Raw genomic sequence first — 24,320 nt, forward strand, 5'->3', positions numbered from 1 at the left:
TCAACTTTATTCTCTCTAACGAAAGCAACCTCAAGTCCCTCAGCCTTTCCTCATAAGATCTTCCCTCCATACCAGGCAACATTCTCGTTCAACCCCTCTGAACCCTTTCCAAATCTTTGACATCCTTTCGACAATTTGCTGACCAGAACTGTATGCAATACTCCAAGTGTGACCACACCAGAGTTTTGTACAGATGCAACATGACCTCGATGCTCCGAAACTCAACCTCATTATCAATAAAAGCTAACACACCTGTTATGATGATATGAGGGAACTGCACCTTTAAGAGAGTTGAAGGATTTAGAGAGGCACAGAGAATACTGGAAATTTACAATGTAACCTTTGCTCCAACGCTTAGCAATGCCTGAGTTGCAATGAGTCAAAACAAATTCGAATTCGGTCAATCAGTTTAAATTGTACCCCTAAATGCCAATCTAAAATCAAGTTTGAATTTGATATTTTAACAATATTAAGTCCAATGAAACGATCCTATGCTTTGGGGTATAAGGTCGAGGAAAAGTTGAGGGAGAATTGCAAATGACCAACAGATGTAGGCTGCTATTAAGAACCCTCTGAGAGGTACCTGTCTCAAGAAGGAGTTTACGCAGAGGGGAAAAAAGGACGACACCGACCTGGAGAGCATATTTACAAGGAAGATACAAAGAGAAGTTTCGACAGCTGGTTGGTTTTGAAATTTGAAGCTTTCAGTAAATCATAATCAATGGGTTTTATCGAACTAGTGTTGTAGAAGGGATAGTGAAAGATTGGTTAGAGAAAGGAGTTGTAAATAAATGTTAGTTAATTATTCTCTGTTCGACTTTAATCAATGAAGTTGTTAATTTTTACTTTAAATAGTGACCTTTGGGATAGTTGTTGGCCTCAAGAATTTTCACAGATTACCGCATGGGATCAGTCCTTTCTTGGTTGCGGGTTTAAATTACCGGGGGTGGGGGCGTTACCCCGTGTCGTAATACACCGTATGCCTTCTTTACAACCCTATCAATGTGGGTGGCAACTTTCAGGGATCTACATACAAGGACATAGAGATCTCTCTACTCTTCTACACTACCAAGAAGCTTACCCAGTACTCTTTATTCCTGCCTCTCCTTGCAAAGTGAAGGATCGGTGCTGGGTCCACTGTTATGTGTCATTTATACAAACGATCTCACTGAAAATTTAGAAGATATAGTTAATAAATTTGCAGACTGGTGGCATAATGGAGAGTGAAGAAGGTTATCTGGGAATGCAGTGAGATCGTGATCGTCTTGGCAGTGGACTGAAACATTGTAAATGGAGCTTAAATTAGATACACCCAAACAAGCACGAAAGTAGACAATGGTAGGCCTCCGAGATGCATTGTAGAATAAATATCCGTGCTTGCTCAGTCATGGCATTAGGTACAGCAGCTGAGACGTTTTGTTACAGTCGTAGAAGACAGTGGTAAGGCCACGTTTACAATGCCGCGTGCAGTTCTGGCACCATACCATCCCTCACTAGAGGAAACAGGGCAGTACACATTCACTAGGATGTTACATGGACTGGAAGGCAGGACTGAGAAGGAAAGATAGGATAGGCTGGGATACTTTCCTTTGGAGCGTTCGAGACTGAAGTGTAACCTTGGAGGAGTCAATAGAATCATGAGAGTAATAGTATGGTCGATGGTAACACATTTTCCCTTTGATAAGTGAGTCAAAACGAGAAGACAGGTTTAAGTTGACCAGGATGAAACGTAAAGGGTTTTGCCCGGTTTTTTACTTCTGAAAGATGGTGGTGAGTATCTGGAATGGGCTAGCAGATAAGTGGTGGAAGCAAGTACAGCTTTGTCACTTAAGAAACAGTCAGACAGGTACTAGCATGGGATAGGCATTCAGGGATATGAACCAATCATAGGCAAGTGGGGCTACTGCCTGACTTGCAACTTCTGCCAAAAAGTATCACCTCACATTTATCAGGGTTAAATTTCATACACCAGTGATCTGCCCATCTGACGAGTTTGGCTCAAACTATCTGTAACTTAAGACGTTTTCTTCATTGCCAACGGCCCGGGCAATATTTGTGTAATTTGAAAACTTACTTATCATCCCCGAATTTGCCCTTCTGTACCAAACCCCAACATTCTCTCTTTCTCTCACACACACACACACATACACACACACACGCACACACACACACATACATGCTCTATTTCTCTCTCTCTCTGAGAGCAACCCTCTGTAACTGGAGCAATGCCTTCGTTGTCCCTCGATCAAAATGTGAGAAACTCCACCCCACCCGCCACAATACTGACAAATTCTTCTTACACTGCCAGAAACAGACAAGAAAACTGTAATAGAATTGAACAACCCACAATTGAGAGAGAAGTACCAGTGGCTTCGCAATCTTAAAACTGGATAAGCCTCCAGATTCACCTACGCCTATTTGGGAAGCATTGAAAGAGTTCAAAAGACCCCGACGTAAATGTTCAAATTGTCTCTTAACACAGGACATTTGCAATGGGATTTTCGAAGAGCTAATGTGATATCATTATTCGCAATACGGATAAAAATTGATAGACCAGCGGAACTGATATTAATCGGTTAATTTACTTTCTTTAATGAATTTCTGAGGATTAACATCAATCCATTTTGCAGATGGACATCCGGTAATTACACGGATCTGTTGTATGAGTCTGTTAATTCACAAATGACCATAAGATTTTGAACAGATTCGTTATTCCCTGACAATAGCCTTAGGGACTGTTCCAATTTCTCATCGACACTTCTTCTGGAAAAGCTGGAAATGAGCTGATTGACAGCGATTGTGTTCCAAATGATGAATCTCAGGGCAGTGCTATTTACTCTACACATATTGTGTATACGTGTCTGACTGTGTTTCTGTGTGTCTATATGTGTGTGATTTGTGTCTGTATACCTGCATGTGTGTGTGCATGCAGTAACTAGTGTTTCTGTCTTTGTATCACTCTGTGTCACTGTCTGATTTTCTGTGTGTGTGTGTGTGTGTGTGAGAGAGAGTGTTCGTGTGGGAAGCGTTGAAAGAGTTTGCAAGACCCCGACGTAAACGTCCAAATTGTCTCTGAACACAGGACATTTGCAACGGGACTTTTGAAGAACTAATGTGATATTATTATTCGCAATAAAGATAAACATTGATAGACCAGTGGAACTGATATTAATCGGTTAATTTACTTTCTTTAATGAATTTCTGAGGATTAACAGCAATCCATTTTGCAGATGGACATCTGGTAATTACACGGATCTGTTGTATGAGTCTGTTAATTCACAAATGACCGTAAGATTTTGAACAGATCCGCCTATTCCCGGACAATAGCCTGAGGGACTGTTCGAATTTCACATCGACACTTCTTCTGTAAAAGCTGGAAATGAGCTGATTGACAGCGATTGTGCTCCAAATGACGAATCTCAGGGCAGTGCTATTTACTCTACACATATTGTGTATATGTGTCTGACTGTGTTTCTGTGTGTCTGTATATGTGTGATTTGTGTCTGTATACCTGCATGTGTGTGTGCATGCAGTAACTAGTGTTTCTGTCTTTGTATCACTCTGTGTCACTGTCTGATTTTCTGTGTGTGTGTGTGTGTGAGAGAGAGTGTTCGTGTGCTTCAGTGTGTGTATTACTGTATGTCTCCATGTTTCTATGTCTGTCCATACATGTGTATCTCTGCAATGGCGTCTCTATTTTAGGGAGTCTGTATCCATTCAAATGGCTTCCTAGCCGAATAGTATTTAGCTCTGTGGGAACTGATTGGATAAGACCAGCTGGAGGTGCACGATATGTGTTTATCCATGAGGATTTATCACTCTCATCGACATAGGAAAAGGGAAAGGAAGAACATTAGAAATTGGCGAGTAATATCACTGCTGAATGCATAATAAAAATCATTTCTAAGGCCAATACCAACAGGATCAGGTCTGCCGTGGAATCAGTGATCCACCCAGACCAAACTCGTCCTGTACTGGGCTGAATGAATTCTGAGACCCTCACGCCACTCAGGGTTACTATGCTTACGTGCAGGATAGGATGTGGATACATGCCTCATCAGCCTGGTCCGGGATAAGGCGTTGAAGAGGGTAATACATGGGACATGCTCGACAAATGGGCTTTGGGAAAGGAATTCACAATTGGATTCGACTGCTCTACTCCAGCATCGTTAGGTAACTATCAATTAATGGGTGAAAATCTGAAGCCTTCCTGATCAGATTTGGAGTCGGGCATGGCTGCCCACTCTCTCCTGGATTGTTTGTATGTTTTAGAGAGACTTTTGCTGAGTTGATCAGGAAGGAAGCGACGCTGAGAGGGTGACTATCCCAGACAGTGAAAGACTGCAGGTCAAAGTCTCCACGTACATACATGATATCACCGTTTATGTTTGTATCGACTGTCAGTGCACAGACTCAAAAGCATCTCCGACCATATCAAACTAGCTTCTGAAGCCAAGGTAGATCGAGGCAAGAGCAAGGCCATGTCCTTTCGGTATTGAACCGACCGATCCTTTCACCCCTTCTCCATCAGGACAGATGAAGATGCTGGGAACAGAGAGACTGGGGTCTGCACCAAATCAAGGGAAGAGCACTGATGCAGAATCTAGGTTTTAGAATGGAACTAGCCCTCTCCATTGCGGGTAAAAAGCCAATATCTCTTTGTAGTGCATGCTGCAACTCTGGCCCGTTCCCAAAACCTGCACCATGCAGTCACAGTAGTATTACTCCTTTCATCTGGAGATCGACGATGGATTGCCATCCGCAGGCATGCCATGTTCAAAATTTTGGATACAGGGTGGGAAGAATGTACCCAACGTTACCTCGTCCTGTTGGCCACTATGGTATGTGGCTGCATCAGCTGTGCTCAGACCCTAGGTACGTAAACATCAAGCATGTTTACTCTGTTTCTGCTTTTCCCTGATGTTGTGAAGGATGGGACTGACCTCGGTGCCAAGGTAAGCTCCAAGTAGGTGAACCGTTCTGGGTAACTGGCCTTTGGTAGAGAAATTTGCAACAAAAAACATGATGGATTACAAGTCCATTAGGAAGTGATCAGCCCGTAGCGGCTCCAAGATCCTGCAGGAACAGGAAAGGGTAGATTCTGTCAGTTCATTCCTGAACAGATGGTGAACGTCATTTGGCAGATTGACTCATCAACAGAACTTTGTAACAAGTATCATGACATTGCTTCGTCGTGGTGAGAAGAAAATTACCTGTGAGATCCTTCTCGTACACTGAAAATTTGCAAACCACCACTTGCTTCCCATGATGCAGCTGCAGGAGGTGGGGAGGGGCGTGGAGGGGGCTAGAGATTGTCGCATATTTCCCTATGAATTGTGTTTTTGCAAAGCAAGTCTGAAGAAAGATGCAGTCCATTTTGTTCTTAGTTCATGTCGAGCAACTCTGCAACTACAGCCTGAGTGCTGTGCGGTCCATTCCATCAGACTCACACCATGACAAACATCAACTGCGCCTGGAGGACAATCAGCTCGGTGAAAGACGCTCTTTTGTCTGTCCAAAACTTTATTGGTCTTCCAGAGCAAGGAGTTGATCCCCACCGAGTGTTGCAGATTATCACATTGCAAAATCCAAAACTGAGTGCTAAGGGAAGCACGAAAGCTTGGGGCAGCTGCTGTCAAGGTGCAGTGTATAAAAACCACTGTCTGGGTCTTTTCTGCCGCAGTTAAATGTGGGTCCATTCAGTTATTGGAACCTTCTGGTATCTCAGATATTTGTAAATACACTCTCACACAAGTAAGGCATGTCTTTGGTTTGTTTATTGGATGGAGTCTAACTCCCATGTTTGTTCTCTTTGCACAGCTTGAGCAGTAAATCACTGCTCTTGCATTCTAACGTTCGCAAACAAACACAAATATTGCATTAATAAATGCCAACTGAAGCTGCATTTGAATCCGTCAAGAGTACTGGAGTTGGGAGGTCACGTTCCGCCTGTGTAGGACATTGGTTAGGCCAATTTTGGAATATTGCATGCAATTCTGGTCTCCTTCCTATCGGAAAGATGTTGTGAAACTTGAAAGGGTTCAGAAAAGATTTATAAGGACGTTGTCTGGGTTGCAGGATTTGTGCTATAAGGAGAGGTTGCATAGCCAAGGGCTGTTTTCCCTGGAGCGTCAGAGACTGAGGGGTGACTTTATAGGGGTTCATATAATCATGAGGTGAATTGATAGGATAAATAGACAAAGTCTTTTCCCTGGGGTGGGGGAGTCCAGAACTAGAGGGTATGCGGGGTTTAGGGTGAGAGGGAAAAGATATAAAAGAGACCTAAGGGGCAACGTTTTTCACGCAGAGGGTGGTATGTGTGTGGATTGAGCTACCAGACGATGTGGTTGAGGCTAGTAAAATAGTAAAATTTTAAAGGCGTTTCGAAGGATATATGAGTAGAACATAGAACATTAGAGCACAGTACAGGCCCTTCGGCCCTCGATGTTGCGCCGACCTGTCATACCAATCTGAAGCCCATGTAACCTACACTATTCCATGTAGTCCATATGCTTGTCCAATGACGACATAAACGTATTTAAAGTTGGTGAATCTACTACCATTGCAGGCAAAGCATTCCATATCCTTACTACTCTCTGACCAAAGAAACTACCTCTGACATCTGTCCTATATCTATCACCCCTCAATTTAAAGCTATGCCACCTCGTGCTCGCCGTCACCATACTTGGAAAAAGGCTCTCCCTGTCCACCCTATCTCACCCTCTGATTATCTTATATGTCTCTATTAACTCTCAACCTTCTTCTCTCCAACGAAAACAGCCTCAAGTCCCTCAGCCTTTCCTCATAAGACCTTCCCTCCATACCAGGCAACATCCTACTAAATGTCCTCTGCACCCTTTCCAAAGCTTCCATATTCTTCTTATAATGCAGTGACCAGAACTGTACACAATACTCCAAGTGCGGCCGCACCAGAGCTTTGTACAGCTGTAGCACAACTTCATGGTTCCGGAACTCGATTCCTCTATTAATAAAAGCTAAAGGATTTGGAGGAATATGGGCTAGGCGCTGGCAGGTGGGACTAGATTGAGTTGGAATATCTGGTCGGTATGGACGAGTTGGACCCAAGGGTCTGTTTCCGTGCTGTGCATCTCTATGACTCGACATCTACCACTTTCTCTAACAACTCATTCCACGCACGAACCACTCTCTTTTCAGTAACATTGCTCGACAAGTACTTTGTAAAACGTCTTGTCTCACTTTAAAAAGTGTTCCCTTGTTTGAAATTCCGTACCCCTGGGAAAAGGCGCTTGTCATTCACCTGATCAACGGCAGTAATGATTTTAGAAGCTTCAATAAGGTCACTGCTCAACTTTCGACGCTCAGTGAAAGAAGTATCAGTTTATACTTAATGTTGATTCTAAGCAAATGCTCAAGAAAAATGATGTTTTTCTTGTGTTCAAAAATAGAAGTATTGAGACTGAACAGTAAGGTAAAGTCACCAATGTTTCAGTAGAAAGACTGACAACTGGCGGTTGTTTAACCTGATGGGATCACACTTCAGGGGAGTGCAAGACGTTGAGAACCTCCGAGATTATCTCAGCCAATGTAGGAGTTACACCCATACCTTTGGCCTCATTCTATTTTGCAAACCGATTTCGACCAAAATCTGCTAATCAGCTCTGAACAGTGAAGTAGATTGGCGTATTTCTCTGAAAAGGAGATTCTGGGGCCCTGTTGAGAATAATTTTCAAATTACACGGAAATGATCAGTTGTGACAGTGATAAATGCAAATGTTGATGTTGAAGTACATGACAATTGAATTTGTTACCACTCCTTTCGCAGAGTTACGTCGTAAGGGACCGCAATTAACAAGGAGTTAATAACTCTGTCCATGGCTACGTGGTTCATGAAGACGAATATGCAGGGACTGGAAACGTGCTCAATCGAGAGCGTTCAGTTCTGTAGTGTATTGTATAGAGAGACGCTGTGGGGTGCTGTATCATTCCTTTCTAATCACTAATCCAGACTATTTTAATTGGACAACAAATTGCATTTTGGGAAAAGTTTGAGGTATTCTTGCAGAGCCATGTGAAATTGGACCGAGAAATCTTACTCTCCCTTCCAGGCCTAAAAACAATAAGTACCAATTGGTGAGGCCGTTCATTTCGAGCCTGCCAATCGATTGACTCACTGAGCCCAATGAATGCAACAACCTGTTGCTCCTGTCCTGGAAAGATGTACTGGATCAGTCAATCACTTATTCCCAAACCCGATACTGTCCCACTGCCCCTGCCGTCCATTCCAACCTATACTATCCACATTTTGTGTCAATATCATTTTACACATCAGGCCACGATTGCTGATGTTGATACGTTGATGAAGGTGTCTGCTAAGTACTACACTCATGCACTAGGATCACTCAGACTCACTATTGGTCTGTCATTAGATCTCTTTTGTTCAGCCATTTTCTTTAGAGATGTTATTAAATCCTTCTGGATCAGGTGGGATTGATGCAGGCCGACCCAACTCAGTGGTAGCAAAACTATCGTTATGCCACAAGGGCTCATAGCAGACTGGCTGCTGATTAATAAATGAAATAATTGGTGTGAATGGATATTTCATAATGATCTGCAACTGCTCTCAGAATCTGGAGTCAGGTTCCATATAAAATGATTTTAATTAGTCGCTGGTGCCACCAGTGGTGTCTTTCCACCTTCAGACTCTGCAACAATGCTTTCAATTTGAGATTCCTCTGAGATCGTGTGCTCCAGTGACATGTTTTTCCGCCAGGGCATAACCTCAATTACAACACGTAACTCTTGCCAATTGGCTGCGAGGATTTCAGCTCTCCCTCAGAACGCAGTGTCTGTTGACCAGGACCTTATCAATGCCTGAGAATTGTCGAACTCTTGCCAAGTCATCCCGCTGGCAATATAGAACTGGGACAGCGTGACGGGGCATAGGAGGAAGGATGGAAGATCTGTTGCAGAAGCAGGCTGATATGGGAGCAGCAATGGTCTACTGGCGTTATCACTAGACCAATAATTTAGAGAGTTAGACAGCATTCTGTGGACTTGGGTATAAATCCCAACATGGAAGTTAGTGCAATTTGAATTTAATTGACACTTTGAATTTAGAATCTGATGACGATCATGAATCCATTGTCAAGTGTTGTAAAAACCCATCTGGTTCACTAATGTCCTTTAGGGAAGGAAACCATCCTTACCTAGCCTGGCCGACATGTGACTCCAGACCGACAGCAATGTGGTTGGCTATTCTCCGCCCTCTGGACAATTAGGATGGGCAATAAATGCTGCTTACTGAGTGACGCCCTTATCCCGAGAATGAACAAAGAAAAGAGAGAGATGGCGCTGGAGAGCACGAGAAACAGAATGTGAGACAGGGTGGAGGAGCAGTCTACATACGAAAGGTAGCCAATGAGGCCATTCAGGGGCCAATCCTGGACAGACCCAGGATCATTTGTGGAGAGCAAGAGTGCAGGCGTTAAGTGCCATAAGGACTGCTCTGTAATATGAGACTTTTAAGAGCTTGCTGTGCAGCAAAAAAAAACTAAATCTCAGCCCAGTTACTGCACCAAGACTCATTTAAATCAGCACAACATTGAGTCAGCAAAATATTTCCATGGGCGCTCATTTGGTAAGAAAAATACTGAGTAGGGTAAAAGATGTGGCGACGTGCATAGATTTAGAAGGGGAGTAAAAACGGGGTAATTATTTTGGGAGGACGGAAAATTATGTGGGAATTTAGAAATCTGACAGAGAGAAAATGAGACAGCGTGGAAGGGAATGTGAGAGAGTGAGGGTCTCATTGACAGAGAGAGAGAGAGAAATAAAGAGAGTGGGGGAGGAGAAACGGGAAAAGAGAGTGAGAGAGAGAAAAGGATGGCTTTGGGTCAAAAGATGAAAAGGACAGGGCCGAGGAGGGGGGAAGAGAGGATAGAGTAGAAGAGAGTGCAAGAGTGGGACAAACAGAGAGTCGGGTGCGGCACGAGAGAGAAGGACATAAATGGGAAAGAGAGAGAGGGAAGGACAGAGAGGGAGAAGAGACAGATAAGAAGAACACAGGAGAGGGCAGAGAAAGAGGGAGAGTGAGAGACAAAGAGAATGAAGTACAGGGAATGGAAGAGAGAGAACATAGAACATAGAACATTACAGCGCAACACAAGCCCTTTGGACAGCAATGTTGTAGAGGCCTCAAAATCCAATTTGAAACCCATCCAACCTACACTATTCCATTTTCAACCCAATGTCTATCCAATGATCATTTAAATGCCCTTATAGTTTGTGAGTCTACTACTGTTGCAGACAGTTCGTTCCACGCCCTTACTACTCTCTGAGTAAAGAATCGACCTGAGATATCTGTCTTATATCTATCACCCCTCAATTTGTAGCCATGTCCCCTTGTGCTGGCTATCACCATTCGAAGAAATGGACTCTCAGGCCCACCCTATCTAACTCTCTGTTTATCTTATATGCACCAATTAATCAATTCTCAAACTTCTTCTCTCTGACGAAAACAGACTCGTCATAAGCCTTTCGTCATAAGGCCTTGCCTCCATAGCTGGTAACATCCTAGGAAATCTACTCTGAACCCTTACCAAAGCTTCCACATCCTTCCTATAACGTGGTGGCCAGATCTTGTACGCATTATATCAAGTGCGACCACACCAGAGTTTTGTACAGCTGCAGCATGACCTCATGGTTCCGAAACTCAATCCCTCTACACTTTAAAGCTAACATACTGTATGCCTTCTTAACAATCATATCAACCTGTGTGGCAACTTTCAGCGATCTATGTGCATGGATACCGAGATCTCTCTGTTCATCTACACTGCAAAGAATCTTATCATTAGTTCAGTAATCTTTATTCCTGTTGCTCTGTCCAAAGTGAATCACCTCACAGCTTTCCGCAATAAACTCCATTTTCCACAATTCAGGCCGGCTCTGCAGCTTGTCTGCGTCCCTCTGTAATCTACAACATTCTTCAGCAGCTTCAATGACTCTCCCAATCTTCGTGTCATCCTTAAATTTATTTACCCTATCTTCTCGCACTCATCTAAGTCGTTTAGAAAAATGACAAAGAGAAGTGGTTCCAAAACAGATCATTTCGGTACACCACTCGTAATAGAACACCAGGATGAACATTTCGCATTAACCAACACTCATTGACTCTTCTTTCATCTAGCCAACGTCTTATCCAAACTGTGAAATCCCCATCGAGCCCAGACATCCATATTTGTGTAATAGCCTACAGTGCCAAAACTTATCAAATGCCTTATTAAAATCCAGAGATAGCTCGTCACGCGCTTTACCCTCATCCAACTGTTTTGGTCACGTCCTCAAAGAACTCAAAAACGTTTCTGAGGTACAACCAACCCTTTAAAAAACGGTGATGGGTATTCTTAATCAACTTATTTCTTTCTAGATGATGTTAAATCCTATCTAAAGATCATAGATCATAGAACATTACATCGCAATACAGGCCCTTCGGCACTCGATGTTGCACTGACCTTTGAAACGATTTCGAAGCCGATCTATTCTAGATTATTCCATATTCACCCATATATCTATCTAAACACCATTTAAAGGCCCTTACATTTGGCGAGTCTACTGCAGGCAGTGTGTACCACACCCCTACTACTGTCTGAATAGAGAAACTGCCTCTGACATCTGTCCTATATCTACGACTCCGCAATTTAAAGTCACATCCCCTGGTGCTAGCCGTCATTATTTGAGGATAAAGGCTCTCACTGTATGCTCTATCTAACCCTCTGATTACCTTATATGTCTCAATTCAGTTCCCTCTCAACGTCCTTCTCTCTGACGAAAACAGACCCAAGTCCCTCAGCCTGTCCTCGGAAGACATATTCTCCATACCAGATAACAGCCTAGTGAATCTCCTCTGGACCTGTTTTAAATCTTCCACATCCTTCCCTGAATGTGGTGACCACAGCTGTACACAATACTTCAAGTGCAGCCGCACCAATGGTTTGCACAGCTGCAGTATGATCTCATTGTTCTGAAACACTACACCTCTACTGAAAAAAAAGCTAACACATTATATGTTGTCTTAACAACCCTATCGACCTGAGTGATAACTTTCAGGGACCTATGTATATGGACATCGAGATCTCTCTGCTTATTTGCGCTACGAAGAACATGACCACTATCCCAGTAATCTGCATTCTTGTTACTCCTTCCAAAGTGAATCACCTCACACTTTTCTGTATAAATATAGTTTGCCACATTTCAGAGAGTGAAAGAGAGGGGGGGAGAGAAGGTGAAGTACAGGGAAAGATGAAGAAAGAGGGGGAAGAGCAGCGCGAGAATATCAGAAAGAGAATGCAAATGACGGAGGAATGAACATGACCACATCCCATTAATCTGCATTCTTGTTACTCCTTCCAAAGTGAATCACCTTACACTTTTCTGTATAAATATAGTTTGCCACATTTCAGAGAGTGAAAGAGAGGGGGGAGAGAAGGTGAAGTACAGGAAGAGATGAAGAAAGAGGGGGAAGAGCAGCGCGAGAATATCAGAAAGAGAATGCAAATGACGGAGGAATGAGGGGAGAGACGGGGGAGTGGGCAGGAAAGATAGAGAGGGAGAGAGTCATGGACCGATTTAAAGGATTCACACTCTTCATCTCTCACATGAGGGACAGACCTTGCTCCTGGGGGTTTGTTTCAGCTTGGGAATGTGTTAGTTTGTGTCCATGTTTTTGTTTATCTCTGGGTCTGTGTGTCTATCCAATGGGGTCTCGGTTGTTTTGAAGTTGAATCCTGTCTGTCTCTGTCTGTCCCTGTTGTGTTAAAATGAAAATGACATGCCTGCCATAATCTCTAACATTAAACAGACCATAATTTGGTGTTCGACGTATTATATCGACGTATAATATTCGCTTAAATTTTAACTGAGAAGTGAGTACATGTATTTAATTGTGGAGCATTTTGTTATTGAAAATTGCATTTAATTTCATCAGAAAAATTTGAAGACCCTGATTTCGATCGAGAATTAGAGAGAGTTCCAAGCTGAGAGGACTTACTGAGTAGGAAATTTCATTTCCCTGGAAAGTCCCTTTGGGTTGTGCGCCGATGGGGAATCAGCAGAGTCCGAGCTCACCTGTCTATCTGCACTGGGATAAGTGCTTTCCATCGAGAATGTGATGGAATACTCCCCTCTTGCATGGATGGCTGCAGCTCCAACAACAGTGCAGGAGCATGACAGCATCCATGACGAAGCAGCCCACTTAATTAGGTCTACATTCACAAGCATCCACTCTTACAACCACCCACATTCAGTAGCAACCATGTGCAGCATCTACAAAATGCACTGCACAAATTTCTCTGCAGCACGTGGACTGCAATGGTTCAAAAAGGCATCTCACCAAGACTTTTTCAAGTGGAAACAAAGGACTAAGAATAAATGCTGCACCTGCCAGTGATGCCCACGTTACATAGGGAATAAAAACAAACGCAATTTATGTTTTGGAATTAATGGGAATCTCCTGTGCGCGTTTAATTATTCATAACACAAGGAATTCGTGTAAACAGATATTTTACTGCATTAATGATCTTTGCTCTGAATCTAGATAATGCTGCTGCATAAATAAATGTGTTTGTGCAACAATTCAATCTCTGAAGCATGTAACCAACTGTCCTGAAGTCCTGTCGAAAAGGTGAGTAACCCCCAATGTTGATTCCTTGAATGATGTAAGAAATCTACAATAATGAACAACAACAGGAGGATGAAACTCCCAGATATGGTGAAGAGCAAAATCACAGACTTCTTTCTGCTCTCAATCTCCAGGTCTCTGCGATTCTCTCCTTTGGTCTCACCCTTCAGCCTCTTCTGGACTCGACTGTTCATTAGAATGTGTCTGACTGTCAGAGCAACAGAATTAAAACAAATGGCATTAAAGGATTCGAAACTGTATCAAGCCAATCTAATGCCACCCACCAACTCTCAGTAAAGTAGTTTGATTTTCTTTTACAGTAGAATGCCACATTGTTAATTATCACCCAAGGTTCATATTCAAAATAGAAGGGGATGTTTTTCAAACAGAACAGAGTGCAGGTTGTTGCTAGAACCCCATTTGCAGTTTTCACAGTGCAATATTTTGTTCTCAGTTGCTGACAACAAATGGTCACAAATTGGTCAAAAGAGAAAGTGACAGTGAACCAGACAGAGCAGTCCCTCGCTACACGTAACAGGAGCCCAACAACACTACACACAGCAGTGATGTCCAGGAAGCACTGCGGATAAGAGGGAAATCTCCACAGTAAGACATGAGTGATAATGACCATCAGATCGGCAGCTGCCATAACCACCAGATAGCGAATAGCGCAAGGGGAAACACCACAAGTTCCCTGGGAAAGGGGAAGAATTGCCAGCAAATTAACTGTGGAAGACAAATGAGAAAATACATCATGAATTGCTGATCAGAACTTCCCTCTGCCTGTTCCAGAGAGAAAAAATAAGAGTTAAGCACCACAGACTAGCACATTGTGTGAGCTGAAGCTTTTGGTTTTGAGTGAGTTTGAATTATAAGTCTTTAATGCACACTGCAGATTGTACTCTAGCTCAATCTCTCCAGAGATTATGGAGTTTGAATAGAGACTGAGCTCACCACCACTCCTAAGAAAGCAGAAGGGAGTTTGTGATTCTGCTTTGTTACTGCCTTGTCTTTCAATTTGGGAGCTTCCCTTATTTCTTTAGACACCCATGGCAGACTACCCTTTTTCTTGCAGTCCTTCCCTTTCACTGGAATGGACTATTGGTGAGCACTTTGAAAAATTGCTTCAAAAGTCCTCCACTGCTCATTAACTGCCGATCATAAAGTCTTTGTTTGCATTCCACTTTAGTCAACTACTCCCTTATTCTATTGTAGTCTTCCTTTTTTAAGCACAGGACCTTGGCATTGGATTTTTTTCTTCACAGTCTCCATCAGTATTCTAAATTGAACCATACTGTGATTGCTCCTTCCGGGTGGATCCCTAACAATGACGTCATCAATTACTTAAGAGTGTTCCCTGTCTCTCCACAGTGTAAATTCACAGTTTCTTTTCTACTTTCTATCTCTTGGCCACTTCCTGTTTTTCTCTGTACCTTCAGTCCCTTATGAAACATGATGTCCTCAGAAATAAATGTGACTGTCAGAATGTTGTGAAAGATAATGAAAACAATGGCGTTAACGATTTTTCAAGTTATATAAAACTTGCCAATCGCTTATTATAATAAATGGAGCTGATATAACAGTAACAAGGAACATTGTTTATGATGCTTCCATGTTTGTACCGAAAGTAGTTAGGAACATTCTTTAAAGAGAAGGAAATACAAATGGTTGCTAGAAGTTTCGTTGCAGTTTCCTCTGTGCAATATTTAGTCTTCATTTGATGGAAACAAATGGCGTCAAATCGATCAAAAGAAAAAGCAAAGCGAACCAGACAGGGTTACTCAGTTCCTGATCTCATAACAGCCTTGGTTCAATCATGGACAAAAGAGTGGAATTCCAGAGGTGAGGTGAGAGTAATAGTCCATGACATCAATGTCGCTTGGACTGCGTTGGCATCAAGGTACCCTGGTTAAACAGGGATCAATGTGTATCTGGGGCAATAAACTCCACTGGTTAGAATCATTCCTGTCACACTGGGAGATAATTATGTTTATGGATGGTCAGTCATCTCCGCTCCAGTACATCTCTGCAGGATTCCCTGAGGGTAGTGTGCCAGGCCCGACAATCTTCAGCTGCTCCATCAGTGACCTTCCCTCTGTCATAAGTTCAAAAGTGGGATGTTTGCTGATGGTTGTTCTTTACCATTTGCGACTTCCCAGATACTGAAGCAGTCCATGTGAAAATGCAACATGGTCTGGTCAATATCCAGGCTTGTGCTGACAAGTGGCAAGTTGCAATCACGCCATCCATATGCCATACAGTGACCATTACCAAAAAAAAAACACTCTGATAATTGCCCTTGACATTTAACGGTATTACCATCACTGATTTCCCCACTGTCAACATTCTTGATGTGACCATTGACCCGAAACTCAACTAGACTAACAACATAACAAAGGAGCTGCAAAGAAGGTCAGAGATTGGGGATACAGAGGCGAGTAACTCACCTCCTGATGCCCCAGCGTTTATTCACCATCTGCAAGACCCAAGGTAGGAGTGTGTTAGAGTACTCCCCACTTGCCTGGATGATTGCAGCTCCAACAACACTCAAGCAGCTTGACACCATCCAGGACAAAGCAACCCACTTGATTGTCACCACATCTACAAGCATTCAATCCCTCCACCACCAGCGCTCAGTAGCTGCAGTGCGTACTACCTACAAGCTGCAGTGCAGATATCCATCAAAGATCATTAGACAGCATTTTCCAAACACTGAACCAGTGGTTAAGGGCAGCAGTTATTCGGGAATCCACCAACTGCACGTTCCCTCCCCCCCCCCGACTTGGAAATATGCAAGCATTCCTTCACAGTCATTGTATCAAAATCCTGGAATTCCTTCCCTACCGGCATTGTGGGTCAACCCACAGCAAGTGGGCTGCAGCGATTCAAGAAGGCATTTCACAACCATCTTCTCATGGCAAGGAGCTCTGGGCTATCAATATTGGCCAGCCAGCGATGCCTGAGTCCCACAAATGAATAAGAAAATGTCAACTATCAAGGACCTCTACACAAAGACAAATTTACAAACAGGAATGATGTTCAGAAATCACAGTGACCAACAATAGTACGCAAATCAATGAAGTACTACTTCGAAAGTAAAGATCAGTCACTGCCATAGTCATCAGACAGAGTGTGGTGCGTGTGGCAAAAACCACACTTACCCCAAGCCAAGAATATAAGCGGCACTCGACTAACTGTAAAACAGAAAGGAAAAGAAATGTGAAGTTACAGATCAAAACTTTCTGTGCCTGGGCTCAGGTGATGGATTTGACCAGAAAGCTAATTGGCCTGCCATGTCATACGAAGTGTAAAGGATCTGAACAGTTGAAATGAATAATTTATACTTCTGAACGACATAGGTAAGATCATGAGCAACAGGTTACTCCCAGAATAAGTCATGCACTCAACGTTGTATTGTGGTTGATTTCCTTTGCTTTACACATTACTCAGACAAACAAAAGTTTCCCGTTAGACCATGGCATTCGTGATCAGTAAAACATAGCATGGGAGACACCTATCAGAAACATGGATTGCAATATTCACGGAGTTTCTGAGTTGAGATTGCCCCTTCAATTGGGCATCCACACCGTATGAATTACAGTATACAGAGCATTGAATCACTTACCGTAAGGATGGCCTCCCAAATATGCATACACATCTGACAGAGGATTGTCACCTTCATTCTAACCATCCTGGCAGTCTGAATTATGAAAGTATTCAGCTTTGAATCCAATCACCATGTTTATGATTGGAGACTCACTGCAATCTGAAGAACTGTAAGACTTTGCTCTCCCACATGTCCAACACCGTACACCACAGACCGCAAACAAATAAAACCTGAATCCATGCAGCTTTGGTCATTGAGCAGTCCAGTTCAGAAATCACACGCTTTTTCCTAGATTATCGTTCCCAAGCAAATTTCGCTGACCTTCTCCTTGTGAAAAGAAACTTCTGTCTCAGATGTGGAGAACACTGTGGAGCTAAGAGTTGCCATCCTTCAATCAGCACTTTCCATGGTGGTCTTCAGAATTTTACAAAGCTTGTTCCAGAAGACCAACAAACATTGTCCTATGATTCGCATCCATGCCTACTTTTCGGGATTCCGGACAGAGTCAAAGCTATGGGGAGACAATGATCTAATAGTCATATCATTAGACTGTCAATTCAAGGGTTTAGGTTATGTTCTGTGGATTTGGGTTCGATGTCTGCCATAGTAGATAGTGCAATTTCATTTCAGAATAAATCTAGGCTTCTAATGTCAAATGACGACAATGGAATCATTACCACCTGTCAGAAGAAAATGAAGCCATCTCACTCACTAATATTCTTTACGGAGAGTAATCTGTCTTATTTATCGGCTCTGGCCAAGATGTGACCACAGATCTATATGTTTTTACCTCCTCTCTGAGCAATTATGGAAGTTTGGTACATTGTAGCCTAATCAGCAATACCAGCATCCCTTCAGTTAATAAACGAAAATGGAACTCCCCATGTGCAGCCAACGCCCTGCTACAGCCGACTGCTCCATTCTTAGATCACTCTCTAATATTTCAAACTCTCCGTACTGAGTGCACTGTCTCAACAATGGAACACCCGGAATTGATCCACTTTCAAAGCTAAAGAACAATACACTCGATTCAGATGGTTACCAGGGGAAGGGAACACTCGCATAAAGACCAGTGCCTATCACAGAAAACCGAAGCAGAATGATTTGGAGATGCCGGTGTTGTACTGGGGTGTACAAAGTTATCCTGATGAAGGAGCAGCGCTATGAAAGCTGGTGCTTCCAATTAAAACTGGGTGGACTTAACCTGGTCTTGTGTGATTTTTAACGAAGCTTTGAGACCATCAAGAGTTGGGAAATTCATTGGATTGCGCGAAATAAATTAAATCATGGAATACCTGCTGGGATAGCGGATGCCCTGAATTCAGATGTATCTCAGCACCAAGCATCCAACGTTTCACTTTGGACATTTCACCTGCCCTCTGTCATGCAAAACATTCCCTTGGACACTAATCATCCTTCAGGACCAGCGATTCCTCTTGCTGATTGGGGAATTGTGATTATTTTTAATTGTACTCAGGAAATGTGAGGTTTGGTGGCTATGCCAGCATTCTTTGCGCAGCTCTAATTATTTTTTGCTATGCTGCTGAAGATCTGCCTTTGTGAACATGTACTGTGGCGCAGCAAAAACGTTAGTATTTCTGACGGAGTGTTGGCAAATTGTTCCATAGCAACGGTGACATATTGATACAACGTTGGCAAATCGCAATGAAATCTGCCTAGAAAGGAAACTTATACATGATGATGTCTCTGCCTGTAATGTCCTCGTTATTCCTAGTTCTGGAGGTCATGGGTTTGCCAAGTGCTGTTGAAAGAGACTTGTAATTGTTAATGGCCTGCATCTTTTAACGGCAATCATTGCTTGTCGTTGTTGGTGAAAGGAATGAGTTCTGCATGTGGTGATTGTCATGCCAATCAATCGACTATTTTTGCTGCACAATGTGAATCTTTGTGAATTGCGCACTTAGTGTTGCAGTTGAACTGCTCTCAGCCGAAATTATGGAGAGAATTCCATTACCTGAGCTATGCTTTCCAGGTGGTGGGCAAAGATTGGAGAGGCAGGCAGGGAGCTTATTATAACAGTAATCAGAGTGTCTGACGTAGTCCTGTTGCACCAACACTTGTATGGTGGCATCAGATTGTTTTCTTGTCAATGGTCGGCTCAGGATTTTGAGAGTCTTGTACTTAGTGATGGTAACGTCACAGTAAATCGATGGGAGATTGGTATTTTCTCACTTTTTACTGATGTTCATTGCCTGGTACTTGTGTAATATGATTATTATTTGTGCATTATCAGCCCAAGACGTCATTTCACTGTATATGAACGCAGGCTTCTTTGTTATTTAAGGAATCGTAAATAGTGCTGAACATTATACAGTAGAGATACAAGAAATTACCATTAATTTTGAAATGATGATGAAGGGCAGGTTATAGATGAGGCAGCTGCAGAGTTCAGGGCCAGGGTATAATCATGAGGAACTTCTGCTGTCATATACTTTGACTGAGATATTGATCTTCAACAGCCATAACCATCTTCACCAGCCTGGTTTTACGAGGCGTCCTCATTGTGAATACGTGTTCATAACTTGTTGAACAGCTGAACTTTTCTTTTCAGGAAATGCACATTAACTTTGAAAAAAGGACTAACTAATTATCTATTAGTCAATCAATCATGCCGTCATTGTAAGTCAAACAATTCTGAGTTTGGTACAAGATAAGATGTGGTTGTTGAGGAATGTCAGAGGCGATGATACACAAAAACAAACAAGCAACGAGTGACAGAGTTTGGGAAGCTGGCAGAATAAGAACGTTTGACATTTTCACAGGAAAGGCGAAATGCACAGAATTCTAGAAATTGGACTTGTGAGCTATGATAGTGACATAGAGGATACCGATATGTACAGTGTAATGCTAATAAGAAAAACCGCAGCTGGCGTTCATAAACATGCAAGACGCATTCAGCGTTAGCTCATTTGGTAATGACTTGTATGGTATATAAAACCACCACATGAAGTTCTCTGTATTCTGCATTGTTAATTCTGTGTAGTGCTCTCAAACTCGGTTATTATCCACAAACACATTATTTCAGGTACAAACGTTAGCTATTTGTTGAATCAGATATATTTAATTCTATTACGATTAGTACTTTTATTTATGCTTAAAGCTAATAGATGTATGTTCCTCATCAAAACTATTCCTCCCAAGGAGGACACATGTCATAAAACAAAGGTCAGTGATCGCTGCAAAACTGGCTATGAAAAGATTGTGAATTATAGATTCAACAATTGTTAATCCAAATTAAACCAAATACAGATGTGAAATCGTGTCAACATTTACAGCTCTATATTCGTACAGATAATAAAACCGTGTAGCCATGTCCCACATTTTTGTCCCAGACTTGCTGCAAGGCTAATCAATACCAAATATGTTATTTGAGTCACCATAATCTGTCAATCGGGAAATTTATTGAATTCACCTTATTACATTGCGACTTTCCCTTTATGAAAAGTCTCACAGCTTTTCTTTTCTCTCCAGTGGGACATTAGACTTTGTAAACTTAGCATCAAACATGTGCAACCAGCTGTGAAGATGTTCCCACTTGAAACCCATTATACATTCACAGAATACATTGACATCTCCATCAGTGGAAAGACGGAAATGAGGAATAAAATGTAAATGAAGCACCGCAAAGTTCAAATTGTCATGGCACTAGTTCCCACGGTGGTCAGATATTATGATTCATTCAGTTCCCCACAAACTGTTAAATTCTATAGTGAGATGTATTCCTACTTATGCAAGACCACTGGGCTAAGGTGTTACCCTTGGGTGAGTAGAGTCATAGAGTCATAGAGATGTACAGCATGGAAACAGACCCTTCGGTCCAACCCGTCCATGCCGACCAGATATCCCAACCCAATCTAGTCCACCTGCCAGCGCCCAGCCCATATCCCTCCAAACCCTTCCTATTCATATACCCATCCAAATGCCTCTTAAATTTTGCAATTATACCAGCCTCCACCACATCCTTTAATTCATATTCAGTGTTTTTTTAATTATTTTGAGAGGTGCTCCCTCTAACACTTGGACACTGGTGTTAGTTGCTCTTCTTTGCCATGAACCCACATTCGGTAAATCTCAAATTCAAAGATGATTACTGAATTGCAATGTCACTGGAATTGAGTATTCCTTTCAGGCTATTGACCCAGATGCAATACAGTTCTACAATGAAGGATATTCATAGCAATACTTACAATTACAGTCACACACGTGGCAAGAGAAAGCCTTGGTGGGAAGGATTCGTGGAAACCTAAACGTGTTTTAAACTTACGTGAGGAATATGAGAATGATCAGAAAGGGTTGGGCCGATCGGGGGTCGTGGAAGGAAGTTGTGACTAGAATCTGAGAGGTAGGCAAGGCCCTAACTGGGTTTTTTGTTCAGTATTCACGCGAGAGAGTAAGCTTGTTGACAATGAGAACACCGTGGAACAGTTTAATAAGCTTGAACAGATTGACATTAAGAAAGTGGATGTACTAGAAATGATGGAAAGCATCAAGCTAGATAAGTCCCCAAAGCGGGACCAGATATATCAAAGATTACTATGGGAAAGGAAGAATGAGATTGATGCGCCTCTGGCGATGATCTTTACATCCTTACTCTCCACAGGAGTAGCACTGCCTGAATGGAGGCAGGTGGATGTTGTTCCTCAGTTCAAGAAAAGGAATAGGGAAATCCCTGGGACCAAAACTAATCAGTCTTGCGTCTGTGGTAAGCAAGGTACTGCAAATGTTTCTGAGAGATATTGTTGATGTCTATTTCGAAAAACATTATCTCATCAAACATAGTCAGCATGGCTTTGCGGGGGTCAGATCATGATACACAAGCATTATTGAGTACTTTGAGGATGTCACGAGAAATGTTGACAAGTTTCGAGCAGTGGATATGGTGTGTTTGGATTTCAGTACGACATTTGATAAGATTCACGATGGTAGGCTCATTCAGAATGTTAGGAGTTAGGGGATACAAGGAAATCTGGCTGCCTGGATACAGAATTGTCTGGCTGAAAGAAGACAGCGAATGGTTGTGGATGGACAGTATTCTGCCTGGAGGTCGGTGATGAGTGATGTCCCACAGGGATCTGTTCTTGGGACTTTGCGCTTTGTATTTTTTTTTGTATAAGTGACTTAGACGAAGTTTAGATTAGATTAGATTAGATTACTTACAGTGTGGAAACAGGCCCTTCGGCCCAACAAGTCCACACCGACCCGCCGAAGCGCAACCCACCCATACCCCTACATTTACCCCTTTAACCTAACACTACGGGCAATTTAGCATGGCCAATTCACCTGACCCGCACATCTTTGGACTGTGGGAGGAAACCGGAGCACCCGGAGGAAACCCACGCAGACACGGGGAGAATGTGCAAACTCCACACAGTCAGTCGCCTGTGAATTGAACCCGGGTCTACAGGCGCTGTGAGGCAGCAGTGCTAACCACTGTGCCACCGTGCCGCCCACAATGTTTACCAATGACGTTTACCAATGACGCAAAGATCAGCGTGGAGGGCTGTTGTAGGCTATAGCATGACATTGAGAGGATGCAGAGCTGGGCTTAGAATTGGCCAATGGAGTTCAATCTGGAGAAATGCAAAATGACTGTTTTGAAATGTCAAATTTGAATGCCTACTACAGGGTAAAGACATGATTCCTGGCAGTGTGGAGGAACAACATGATCTTCGGATCCATGTACATAGATCTCTCAAAGTTGATGGGGTTGTTAAGAAGGCGTATGGTGTTTTTGTTTTTATTATCGGGGGATTAACTTTAAGAGCCGCGAGGATTTTCTGCAAATCGACAAAAGCCTAGTTCGATCATACTTTAACTGTTTTGCCCAGTTCAGCTCGCCTCATTATTGGAGGATGTAGATGCTTCAGAGAGTGTGCAGAGGAGAATTTACAGCATGCAGTCTGGACCGAAGAGTTGTCTTATGAAGACAGGTTGAATGAGCTCGTGCTTTTCACGCTGGGGAGAAGAATGAAGAGAGGTGTGTTGATAGAGGTGTACAACGTAATGAGAGTCACAGATGGATTAGATAGCAAAACACTTTTCAACAGGGCAGAAATAGCTGACACGAGGGGTCATCATCTTAAGACGATTAGAAGAAAGTATAGGGGAAATATCACAGGTAGGTTCTTTACTCAGCGAAAGATGGGTGCGTGGAATGTGCTACCAGATTTGGGAATGGAGTCAGAAACATTAGGGACATTTAAGCGAATGCTCGACAAGGATGGCAGTAAATTGAGGGGTGTGTAGGTTTGGTTGATTTTAGATTAAGATAAATACTTGACACAACATCTTGGGATGTAGGGGCTTTATTGTGCTGTACTGTTCAATCTTCCGTTAGTGTTACACCTTTACACAATGCTGCATTTACTCGTACCTCAGAAAAGCAGGACGATTGGGTCAGAAGTTCATATTTGAGCAGTACACTACACTCAGTACAATTCTGATTTCCCACATTTCCCCAATGAGGCCACGGCAAACAGCAGGTCCAGCCTAAGGTTTGTGATTCCTATTCAGTACAATTTAACAAGCAGTATCACCTTTGTTCAGAGTGATTCCTGGAGATCTGGATCAATAGTCAATCACTGAATAATGTAGAATACCTGCGAGTGAAAGATAAAACCCTTATTTTGGTCTGAGTTAAGGAATTAGATCTCAGAGTGAGTTTGAACTTGTTGAATGTGCTCATTGACAACACATATGGAACTCACACTGCCCCAGTCTACTGAGTAGTAAGGTATGGGTTAAATGCATTGATCAAGCACAACAATGGATCAGCATTCAGACAGCACACGATATCAGTGAGTAGAATCCTCTGGGGAAGTAAATATTGATCATCCAGTGGAGAATAAAAGACTCCAAGTTAGCCCATCGCAGAATATGAGTACCCCAGAACCCTCAGTCTTCCGTATTGAACTAATCTCTGACAATGTGGCAGTAACGTATGTTCTCTGAAACTTACATCGTGTTATTGGCAAACAAATTTCTTTGATATCTTGCCACCAAACACTCTAAAATAACGTTTTCCTTTAAGTGAAC

This window comes from Chiloscyllium plagiosum, chromosome 39 (genome assembly GCF_004010195.1).
Source record: "Chiloscyllium plagiosum isolate BGI_BamShark_2017 chromosome 39, ASM401019v2, whole genome shotgun sequence".
Taxonomy (NCBI): domain Eukaryota; kingdom Metazoa; phylum Chordata; class Chondrichthyes; order Orectolobiformes; family Hemiscylliidae; genus Chiloscyllium; species Chiloscyllium plagiosum.